Genomic DNA, 10,861 nt, shown 5'->3' on the forward strand with positions numbered 1-10,861 from the left:
CAGTGGGTAGGGTGCCAGGCACATACACTGAGGCTGACGGGTTCAAACCCAGCCTGGGCCAGCTAAAACAACAGTGACAATTGCAACAACAACAACAAAAATACCTGGACATTGTGGTGGGCACCTGTAGTCCCAGCTACTTGGGAGGCTGAGGCAAGAGAATCACTTAAGCCCAAGAGTTTTAGGTTGCTGTGAGCTGTGACGCCATAGCACTCTACTGAGGGCGACATAATGAGACACTGTCTTAAAAAAAAAAAAAAAAAAAAAGGGGGTAGGGTGCCAGTCCTGTATGCTGGAAGTGGCAGGTTCAAACCCAGCCCCAGCAAAAAATTGCAAAAAAAAAAAAAACACAAAAGAAAAGAATTCTATTGGGCAGCGCCTGTGGCTCAAAGGAGTAGGGCATCGGCCCCATATGCCAGAGGTGGTGGGTTCAAACCCAGCCCTGGCCAAAAACTGCAAAAAAAAAAAAAAAAAGGGCGGCATCTGTTGCTCAGCGGGTAGGGCACTGACCTGCCAAGGGTGGCAGGTTCGAATCCAGCCCTGGCCAAACTGCAACGAAAAATAGCTGGGCATTGTGGCAGGTGCCTGTAGTCCCAGCTACTCAGGAGGCTGAGGCAAGAGAATCACTTAAGCCCAGGAGTTGAAAGTTTCTGTGAGCTGTGACACCACGGCACTCTACCGAGGGCAATAAAGTGAGACTCTGTTTCTAAAAAAAAATAAAAATATCAGTGGAATGTTCTGACAGAGGCTGGTAGTCCCAGCTACATGGGAGGTAGAGGTGAGGTGGCTGTGAGCTGTCATGGAACTCTAGCCTGGGCGACAGAGTCAGACTCTGTCTCAAAAACAAAAAAAGAATACAACTCAGTAACCAGGTAGAACAAGTGGGCGAGGTGTGCCTCCCTATCCCACATAATTGCAGAATCTCTGGGACACCACCCACCCTGTACCCACATGCTGTCACCCATGCAGCAACTCTCCGAACCCTGTCCTGCCTTTAGGAGTTTAATGGCAGCTGCATTACATAGGCATGATTTGCAATCATTGGCCATGGTGATTAGTTTAATCTCTATCCCCTCCCTGGATGTGGAGCAGACAGAAAGGTGCAGCCCTTTAGCCACATGGTTGGTTCCCCTGACTGCCAGCCCCGTGCTCCGACAAGAGTCACGTCATTATCAGGAACTCGGGTGTGGTGGAAAGAGGCGTACTATGAACGATAAAGGACACTTTTCTCATCTGGGAAATTTTAGAAGCTTTGTGCCAGGAACCCCAGGGAAAGCCCAGATCACAATATCACAACCTCTAACTTTCATCATTCCACCGTGTATCATCAGCGTGTCCGTATCTACCCGAATGTTGGGTTTCTTAACACTGGCTAATATTCCATCCCGCGCAGGCAGCTTCACGTTTCCCAGAGTCCTCCATGATTGGACATGCACCTTGTTCCTATTCCCTTTGCCGTCACAGAAAGTGCTGTTGTGTATATCTTGTGCCATCAGGGTGGGGTCACCTGTGGGATAAATTGCTAAGAGTGGAAACACCTTTTGTGTTTTCAGTAGCTATTGCTAAGTGTGCCTTCCCACTGACAGCATACGAGAGCCTCCTCCCCAACACACAAATGCACACTCCACCACTTGGTGTTTTTCAAGAAATAGATGCTGGAAAGCAGATGGTGGGGTTGGGATATTTGGATCTGAGGGGATCCAAAAATTTGGCCCAAAAAAGAAAAAGCAGAATAAGGAATGAGGAAGACCTTCTGGGAGAGGCCGAGGGGTCAGGAAAATGGCGTTCCATTTGCTCACTCAACAAACACTCAGCACTGCCAATGGCCCAGAAGGAGCCCAGCACTGGGCTGAGGATGAAATAGAGTCACTGCCCTCAGGCTGACACATTGGAGAGAGTGCTAAGAGCTGGGAAGATAATGAGTTCTGGGAGCAGAAAGGTTCCTGAGTGAGGCCTGCGGAGTTCCTGGTGTTTGGATTTGGTATCAGATGCAATGGGGTGGCCCTGAAGCTTCTAATGGAGGGAGTGGGTGATCTGATTTGCCAAAGGCTCCTCTGACTGGGGGAGCAGGGCCTATGAGTCCACCAGAGACAGCATGGCTTGGACAAGGCCGGGGAGTTGCACGGTAAGGGCAGGAGAAGAGAAGGTGGAACAAGCACAACACTGGGGCTTGAGAATTTCTAAGAGTCTCTACCATCCTCAGAGAAGGGAAAGTACAGGAAAAAGCTCTTGGGGTGACTTTCCTGGTCACCGATTGCGTGTAACAAACTACCTTTTATGGCTGGAAACAATGGCCATTTGTTCCATGTCACGATTTTATGAGTCAGGAATTTGGTCAGGTCTCCATAGGTGATTCTTCTGTTCTGTGTGTCCTCACTAATGACTGTCCTCTCAGTGAGATTCACTGGAGGCTGGGCTAGGCTGGAGCCCAAGACTCTTTCCCTCACAGGCCTGGAATAGCAGGATTGCCATTGGCTAGCCTGGGCTTCCTCACACTATGGTGGCCTCAGAGTGATCGGACTGATATGGCAGCACAGGACATCTAAGAGAGAGGAGAGAGTGTCCCTAAAAACTGGAAGTGGAAACTGCCCGTTTTACAAAGCTTGGGAACTGGCCCCAAGGCACAAGGAATTCCCAAGGCAAGTAGCCCCAAAGCACAAGAAATTCCAGGGGAGGAACATAGACCTCCCACCTTGCAATGGGAGAGAGGTGTCAATGAATTTCACTATCTTTCATTTCCTACAGTGACCCCTGACATCCTTCTCTTGGCAGTGGGTGTCATATTATGTACTGTGGTCAATTTAACCTGGCTTTTCACGTAGCATGTTACGTTCTCAAGCCCTAGGCTCAAGGAAGAAATGCCACTTTCCTGGAAGCCATGGCATCCTATTTTGATGAACATGACTGTGAATTGCTGGATGTCGAGCAAGAGACACGAACCAACACGCTACTGGAGCTTGCAAGGTCACTTTTCCATAGTGTGGACTTTGAAGATCTGGGGTTGATAGTAGATTGGGAACACCACCTGCCTCCACCTGCTGCCAAGACTGTGGTCCAGAACCTCTCCAGGACAATTATCAGAGGCCCTCAGGCTAAGCTCAAGTGCCGTGTGTCCCTTTTGGAATTCAAGGAGGAGGAGGAGACTGTCATTGAGATGCCTTGCCATCACTTCTTCCATTCCAGCTGCATTCTGCCCTGGCTAAGCAAGACAAATACTTGCGCCGCCATGAGCTGCCCACTGATGATGATGCTTATGAAGAGCACAGACGAGATAAGGCTCAAAAGCAGCAGCAGCAGCAGCAACTGGAGAACCTCCATGCAGCCATGTACATGTGAGGAGGCTGGGGCTGAGCACTGGCCCTCTAAGTCTTCCTCTTGTACCTTAAGTCCTCATTAAAAGTTTCTCTACTAAAAAAAAAAAGCCACTTTTTTCTTCAATCCATATTGATTTATTTATGGTCAGTTGATTTTAGTAAGGGTGCCAAGACCATTGAATGTGAAAAGAAGTCTTTTCAAAAAGTGGTGCTGGGGGCTGGGCACGGTGGCGTAGGCCTACAATCCCAGGACTTTGGGAGGCCGAGGCAGGAGGATCACTTGAGGCCAGGATTTGAAGACCAGTCTAGACAACATAGTAAGATCTTGTCTGTACAAAATATATTTTTTAAATTAGCTAGGCCCATAGCTGGGCGTTGTGACGAACGCCTGTAGTCCTAGCCACTTGGGAAGCTGAAGCAAGAGTATTGCTTGAACCCAAGAGTTTGAGGTTGCTGTGAGCTATGACACCATGGCACTCTACCAAGGGTGACAAGTGAGACTCTGTCTAAAAAAAAAAAAAAAAAAAAATTAGCTAGGCATGGTAGCATGTGCTTATAGTCCCAGCTCCTCAGAGGCTGAGGCCGAAAGATTGCTTAAGCCCAGAAATTCAAGGTTTCAGTGAGCTATGATTATGTCACTGCACTCTTAGGTGACACAGTGAGACCCTGTCTCTAAAAATGAGGGGGAGGCCGGGTACGGTGGCTTATGCCTGTAATCCTAGCACTCTAGGAGGCTGAGGCAGCTGGATCACCTGAGCTGAGGAGTTTGAGACCAGCCTGAGCAAGAGCAAGACCCCATCTCTAAAAAACAGCCAGGTGTTGTAATGGGCACTTTTAGTCCCAGCTACTTGGAAGGCTAAGGCAAGGGGATTGCTTGAGCCCAAGAGTTTGAGGTTGCTGCGAGCTATGGTGCCACAGCACTCTACCAAGGGTGATAAAGTGATTCTGTCTCCAAATAAATCAATAAATAAGGGGGAAAAAGTGGTGCTGGGACAACTGCATATAATACCCACAGGAAATGCCACTTATTAACACTTCTATAGTTCCCTTGATAGTTGAGGCCCAGTAATTGTGGGGAGCTGCCCTGTGCTCCCTAACTGCAGGATGTTCAGCAGCATCCCTGACCACTACAGCTTATCCACACACCATCCCAGCTGTGACAGCCAAAAGTATCTCCAGGGCGGCGCCTGTGGCTCAAAGGAGGAGGGCGCCGGCCCCCTATGCTAGAGGTGGCGGGTTCAAACCCAGCCCTGGCCAAAAAAACTGAAAAAAAAAAAAAAAAAAAAAAACACACACACACACAAAAGTATCTCCAGGCATTGCCAAATGACACCTGGGGACACCCTGGCTGAGGACCATTGCCTTAGATCAGTTTATTCTGCCTCTAAGCCTCCATCCTACCCAGCTGTCAGGGAATTTTGCCCCAGGAAACTGGGGCCCCTTCCCTATCCAAATTGTGACAGCACGTGGCACTCTAACTCAGGAGCGCTCTGATGTACTGTCTTCCACAGCTGCTGCTGAGGCCCTCATCGGCCCCACCTTGATGGTCCCTTGAATTACGTGCTCTCCTCCCTTTCCTCTTCCCCACACCTCACGTAGACTATGACACTGAGTGCCCAGGCTGGGGGCCCCTTGCAGGGTATCTTACAAGATTGTCCCCTCTAACTCTGGATACCTACTAGCTCCCAGAGCACTCCAGTCCTGCCCCCAGCCAGAGGTGGGGATGGCTGCAGAGGGGGGTGTGAGATGGGAAAGAGAAGAGTCAAGACAATTCCAGTTTCCAGCCTGAACCACTGGAAGAAAAGTGATGCCACTGGCAAGAAGAAAGTTAAGGGAGGAACAGGTGTTTCAGAATTATGGGAGTCAGCCGAGGTGGTATTTATAGCTAGGAGACTGGCAGAGATCACCAGAGAGGGGGCGTGGACAGTGAGGTCCCAGCCTGGGCTCTGGGGCTCTCTGATTAATAATTATTAGATAATAATTACCATCATTTTAGTCCTTGAAGCATCTGGCACAGTGCCTAGCTCCCACACGTTCACTGATGTGAGCAGAACTCTGAGGTCCTTTGTCCCACACTCTCCCCGCTGATCAGGATTCAGATTCCATCTCAGCAGAAGAGCTGGAAATTGGGCTCCAGTTTTAATTGTGAATTTAAAATATTCTCTAGGAGTTTCTTGGAACCCAGAGTGAAATTTTGCTTTCACTGGAAGGAGACCCAAGTTGTCTTAAATTGCCACCCCAATAGTGAGAGTTTTACAAAAGCAGAAAGTCCAGGTTCCACAGATCCCAGAATTCTGAGCTGTACCTCGTCCTTGACCCCCAGTCTCCAGCTATGCCAAGCTCCAGCTGTTATTTTTCCCCACACTGAGAGATCTTTGAAGTTGAAAGTTTGCTCTGCAGAGCTGTGGCTACCCTCACTGGCCCTCAGGCTCCTTCATGCAGGAACTGGGCCTCAAGTGGACTCCACATACAGCCCTCACCATGCCTGTCCCCACCCCTGACAGCAGCGGCCCTGAAATAGCAACCTGAATCAGTGTGTGTGTGTCGGGGGGGCTGTCATGTGATGTACAGGCCAGGACTCCTCCTCTGGTGGCCCTCCTGTGCTCCAGGGATCTGGGAAAGGGTCACTGACCAGCCTGAGGCACTGCCTCCCTGCCCTCACTTAGGGAGAAGACTGAGTTGGTGGGAATTACACTATAGAAGCTTAAGCTTCAGGTTTCCCCATTGGCACCCCTTATTTTTCATGCGTATGTTTCTTTCTTCAAAGCAAGGCATTTACATTTTTGTAAGCTTCAGCTCTGACAAGAATGGAGTCCACTCCTGGTGGATTATATTGTTCAATCTGTGTGGTAACCTTGGGAAGTCCCTGGCACATCATCATCCCTAGCCTACAGATGAGGACACTTACAGCACAGAAAAGTCTTTTTTAGATTTCTTGAAAAATCCTAAATTCTGGCCAGGCACAATGGCTGACACCTATAAATCCTAGCACTATGGGAGACCAAGGAGGGTGGATTGCTTGAGCTCAGGAGTTGGAGCTCAGCCTGAGCAAGAGTGAGACCTATCTCTAAAAATAGCCGGCATTGTGGCAGGTGCTACTCAAGAGGCTGAGGCAAGAGGATCTCTTGAGCCCCAAGAGTTTGAGGTTGCTATGAGCTAGACACCACAGCAAATCTACCAAGGGTGACAAAGTGAGACTCTGTCAAAGAAAGAAAGGGAAGGGAGGGAAGGAAATATCCCAAATTCTCAGCCTCCGACCTGTCAGCCTGTCTGGAACTGTGTCCCAGAGGCCTTCACTGACCATTTACCTCCAGGAGCACCTTCCTTCCCTGCTTCTTAGGCCTTCTCTCTGCACCTTGGCTTTTGGTCTTGCCACAGCACTCACTCAAGAATTATCATTATTGGGCGGCGCCTGTGGCTCAGTGAGTAGGGCGCCGGCCCCATATGCCGAGGGTGGCGGGTTCAAACCCAGCCCCGGCCAAACTGCAACAAAAAGATAGCCGGGCGTTGTGGCGGGCGCCTGTAGTCCCAGCTGCTCGGGAGGCTGAGGCAAGAGAATCGCGTAAGCCCAAGAGTTAGAAGTTGCTGTGAGCCGTGTGAGGCCACGGCACTCTACCCGAGGGCGGTACAGTGAGACTCTGTCTCTACAAAAAAAAAAAAAAAAAAGAATTATCATTATTGGCTGGGCGCCGTAGCACAGTGGTTATGGCGCCAGCCATATGCACCAAGGCTGGCGGGTTCAAACCCAGCCCAGGCCAGCTAAACAACAATGACAACTGCAACAAGAAAATAGCCGGGCATTGTGGCGGGCGCCTGTAGTCACAGCTCCTTGGGAGGCTGAGGCAAGAGAATCACTTAAGCCCAAGAGTTGGAGCTGAAATGAGCTGAAATGCCACAGCACTCTACTGAGGGCGACATAGTGAGACTCTGTCTCAAAAACAAGAAAAAAAAATTATCATCATTTGTGCCGCAACTACTCTGCTGTCAAAAACTTTTTTTTTTAGTCAGGGTCTCACTCTGTTGCCCAGGCTGGAATGCAGTGGCATCATGATAGCTCACTGCAACCTCCAACTCCTGCTGGTCTCAAGCAATTCCTCCTGCCTCAGCCTCTTGAGTTGCTGGGACTACAAGTAAGTGCCACCACACACGGCTAGTGTTAAAACTTTTTGTCACCATTTTAAAATGGAGGCAACTGAAATGCATAGAAGTTAAGGAAGTTGCTTAAAGTTACACAGCTGATGAATTTAAGTATCATCTGTCTACCTTGCTAGGAGATAGGGTCCAAGAAAGCAGAAGCTTCCTCTTGGACTGCCATTGCTCACTACTGGCACCTCTGCACCAGACAGTGCATCACACGTAGTAGGACCATAAGAAAAGGTATGTAGGAAATGAGACTTGCGCACATGCAGGGAGGAACAGGAAAGTAGCCCGGAGAGAGGCAATGGAAAAAGGATGGAAGGGGGCGGTGTCCATAGCTTAGTGTCTAGGGCGCCAGCCACATACACCGAGGCTGTTGGGTTCGAACCTAGCTGGCGCCTGCTAAACAACAATGACAACTGCAACAAAAATCAAGTAGCCGGGGGCGGCGCCTGTGGCTCAGTCCATAGGGCGCCGGCCCCATATACCGAGGGTGGAGGGTTCAAACCCGGCCCCGGCCAAACTGCAACCAAAAAAAAAAAATAGCAGGGCGTTGTGGCAGGCGCCTGCAGTCCCAGCTACTCGGGAGGCTGAGGCAAAAGAATCGCTTAAGCCCAGGAGTTGGAGGTTGCTGTGAGCTGTGTGAGGCCACAGCACTCTACCGGGGGCCATAAAGTGAGACTCTGTCTCTACAAAAAAAAAAAAAAAAAATCAAGCAGCCGGGCATTGTGGTGGGCATCTGTAGTCCCGGCTGCTGGGGTGGCTGAGGCAGGAGAATTGCTCAAGCCTAAGAGTTTGAGGTTGCTATGAGCTGTGACGCTACGGCACTCTACCCAGGGCAACATAATAAGACTCTGTCTCAAAAAACAAACAAAAAAAAGAATGGCTGGAAAGGTCACTAAAATGATCTGGGGACAGAAGTGGGACTGGAAAGAGCATCGTGGCCTGAAGACAGTGCCAAGAAAAAATGAAAGGTGTCACTGATGGATTTGATCTACCAGATGAATGAGAAAACCAAAGCCTCAGAGACACCCTTGACCTCCTTCCTCCAGCCCAATGCACCAACAAATCCTATTGGTACCTCCAGAACACACCCAGAATCCCATCTGGTCATCCTTCCTCTGCTCTCACCTGGCCCATGCCACCATCCTGGCTCCCCTGGATTATTACAACAGCCTCCTACGAGGTCTCCCTGCTGTCACCCTTCCCTCTTCAACCACACAGCAGCCAGAAGGATCCTGATAAAACTAAGTCAGAGATTATAATTCTGCTCAAAACCTGCCAGGATGTTCCTGGGTGACAATGGTCACTAGCCCTACAGGACCTAAGCCTGCTTTCCCCTCCCAGCTCTTGCCATTCTGGCTACCACCGGGCGGCTCCCACCCCAGGGCCTTTGCATTCGCTGTTCCCTTTACCGGTGAGGTTCTTCTCCAGATTTCCAGGAATCTTATCCCCTCACTTTCTTCAAGTCTTTTCATGTATTAGCTTCTCATTGGGGTTTGCCTGCCTCCTTACTGAAAATGCAACACCATCCCCCTCACCCAATGCTCTTTTTACCCCTTTCTTGCTTTATTTTTCTCTAGGGCACTTAATCAGACATCCTATTACTATATACTTAAAACTTAAAGTTTGTCTCCCCCATTTGACTGACGGCAAATGATTTTGTGAGTTTTGTTCATTCCATTTTCCCAGTGCCCACAATTACACCTGACACATAATAAGGCATTCAATAGCATTTGATAAATTAACGAACCCCTATTTCATGCCAGACACTGCAGGCAATGCACCTGGATCCTGAGGACAAAGAAAAGCAGACACAAGCCCTTGAGGCCCACACAGAATGTGGCACCAATACCAGTTATTTATTTGTTTGTTTTTTGAGACAAGAGTCTCACTTTGTTGCCATAGCGTCATAGCTCACAGCAATCTCAAACTCTTGGGCTCAAGTGATTCTCTTGCCTCAGCCTCCTGAGTAGCTGGGACCACAGGCACCCCCTCCCACGCCCTTGTATTTTTTTAGAAACGGGGTCTTGCGCTTGCTCAGGTTGGTCTCCACCTCCTGAGCTCAGGGGATCTACCCACCTCCCAGAGTGCTAGAATTACAGGCCTGACCCGCCCGGCTTTACCCCAAGTCACTCATTTAATTTGTAACTGGACATGTGCAGAACTTACAGTGCTGTGAAATCAAGTGGACAGGTGTGAGACAGCTTGTTAGGGGCAGGTTGTCAGGGAAACTTTACAGCACATTTCAGCCTCCAAGATGGGATATTAGCCTGGTAGAGTTGGTGGGAGAGGGATGCCAGCAGCAGGAAGAGTGAAGGGGCCAGCCTAGCTCACGGAGGAGATGTTAAGTGTGGCTGCAGTTCGGTGCTGAAGGTGGGAGTCTGGGCAAAGGTGAGAAAAGCAGGTTAGATAGGCCCTGAGCCCAGCCCTACAGTCTAGAAGGAGGATGACCAGGTATGCGGATCAGCTGTCACTTGGTTGCAGTGTCCAAAATGAATAAGAGATGGCTGAGATGAAGCTCCTGGTATAGAGTGGGCACTTTAAGCAGAGGGAGACAACATGACAGGGGAGAAGAACGAGGAATGGCAGGGCCCAAGACCCCAATTAATGGGACTTCTTTGCTCATGAATCACATGTCATGCCAACCGGGCAGCGAATGCAGCATTTTAATCCTGCAAGCCCAACTCTTTCTTTCTTTCTTTTGCAGTTTTTGGCCGGGGCCAGGTTTGAACCCGCCACCTCTGGCATATGAGACCAGCACCCTACTCCATTGAGCCACAGGCGCCGCCCCAAGCCCAACTCTTCTCTGCCATTCCCCCTCTCTGCCTGCCCTACATCTGACATTTGTGGCTGGGATTTAAGGCAGGTGGTCAAGCGCCTCATATGGCTCTTTGTTTCCTTTACCCCTTTACAATAGAAGGGCGGGAAGGACGTCTCCTCAATAAAGTGCTTCCTCGAGCTAAATAGTCTACCGTAAGACTCATCCTTGCCCTACATTACCAAACTATTTACCCAAGAGCTCAGAGAGGTGTGCGGCTCCACTGAGGCCACCCAGCAGCCCAGCCGGCCCTGCCGCGGTAGGATCTGGGCCTGGGCAGCCCAAGCCCCCGCACCTTCACAGCCACGCAGCGTTTTGGAACATGCTGAACCTCACAGCCAGGAAGCTGGGAGGGCCAGGGCTGAAGCCGGAGCGCTGAACAGCGCGGGCACTTGGCGGTCAAGCGCCAAGTAGCTCTCCTGACGCTAGTGGGGACTGTCACCCGTCGGCTGGGACCCCCAAGGCAGACCCAAAGGGGAAGGACCAGGCCATCTCGTTGGGAAGCAGAGGACCGCCTTGGCTGAACTCGCGGCACAGTAAGGCGGAAGCGGCCTCGCGGCACCCGGACCCCACATCCCCCGGAGCCACA

General features: G+C 50.3%; 1 pseudogene across 1 annotated transcript; it reads left to right on the forward strand.

Moving 5' to 3' along the window:
* The first annotated feature begins 508 nt into the window (after positions 1 to 508).
* Positions 509 to 3,409, forward strand: LOC128564836 (E3 ubiquitin-protein ligase RNF181-like; annotated as a pseudogene). The gene has a single exon (XR_008374162.1). The product of XR_008374162.1 is annotated as an E3 ubiquitin-protein ligase RNF181-like (transcript).
* The last annotated feature ends 7,452 nt before the right edge of the window (positions 3,410 to 10,861 follow it).

Source organism: Nycticebus coucang, chromosome 14 (genome assembly GCF_027406575.1).
Source record: "Nycticebus coucang isolate mNycCou1 chromosome 14, mNycCou1.pri, whole genome shotgun sequence".
NCBI lineage: Eukaryota > Metazoa > Chordata > Mammalia > Primates > Lorisidae > Nycticebus > Nycticebus coucang.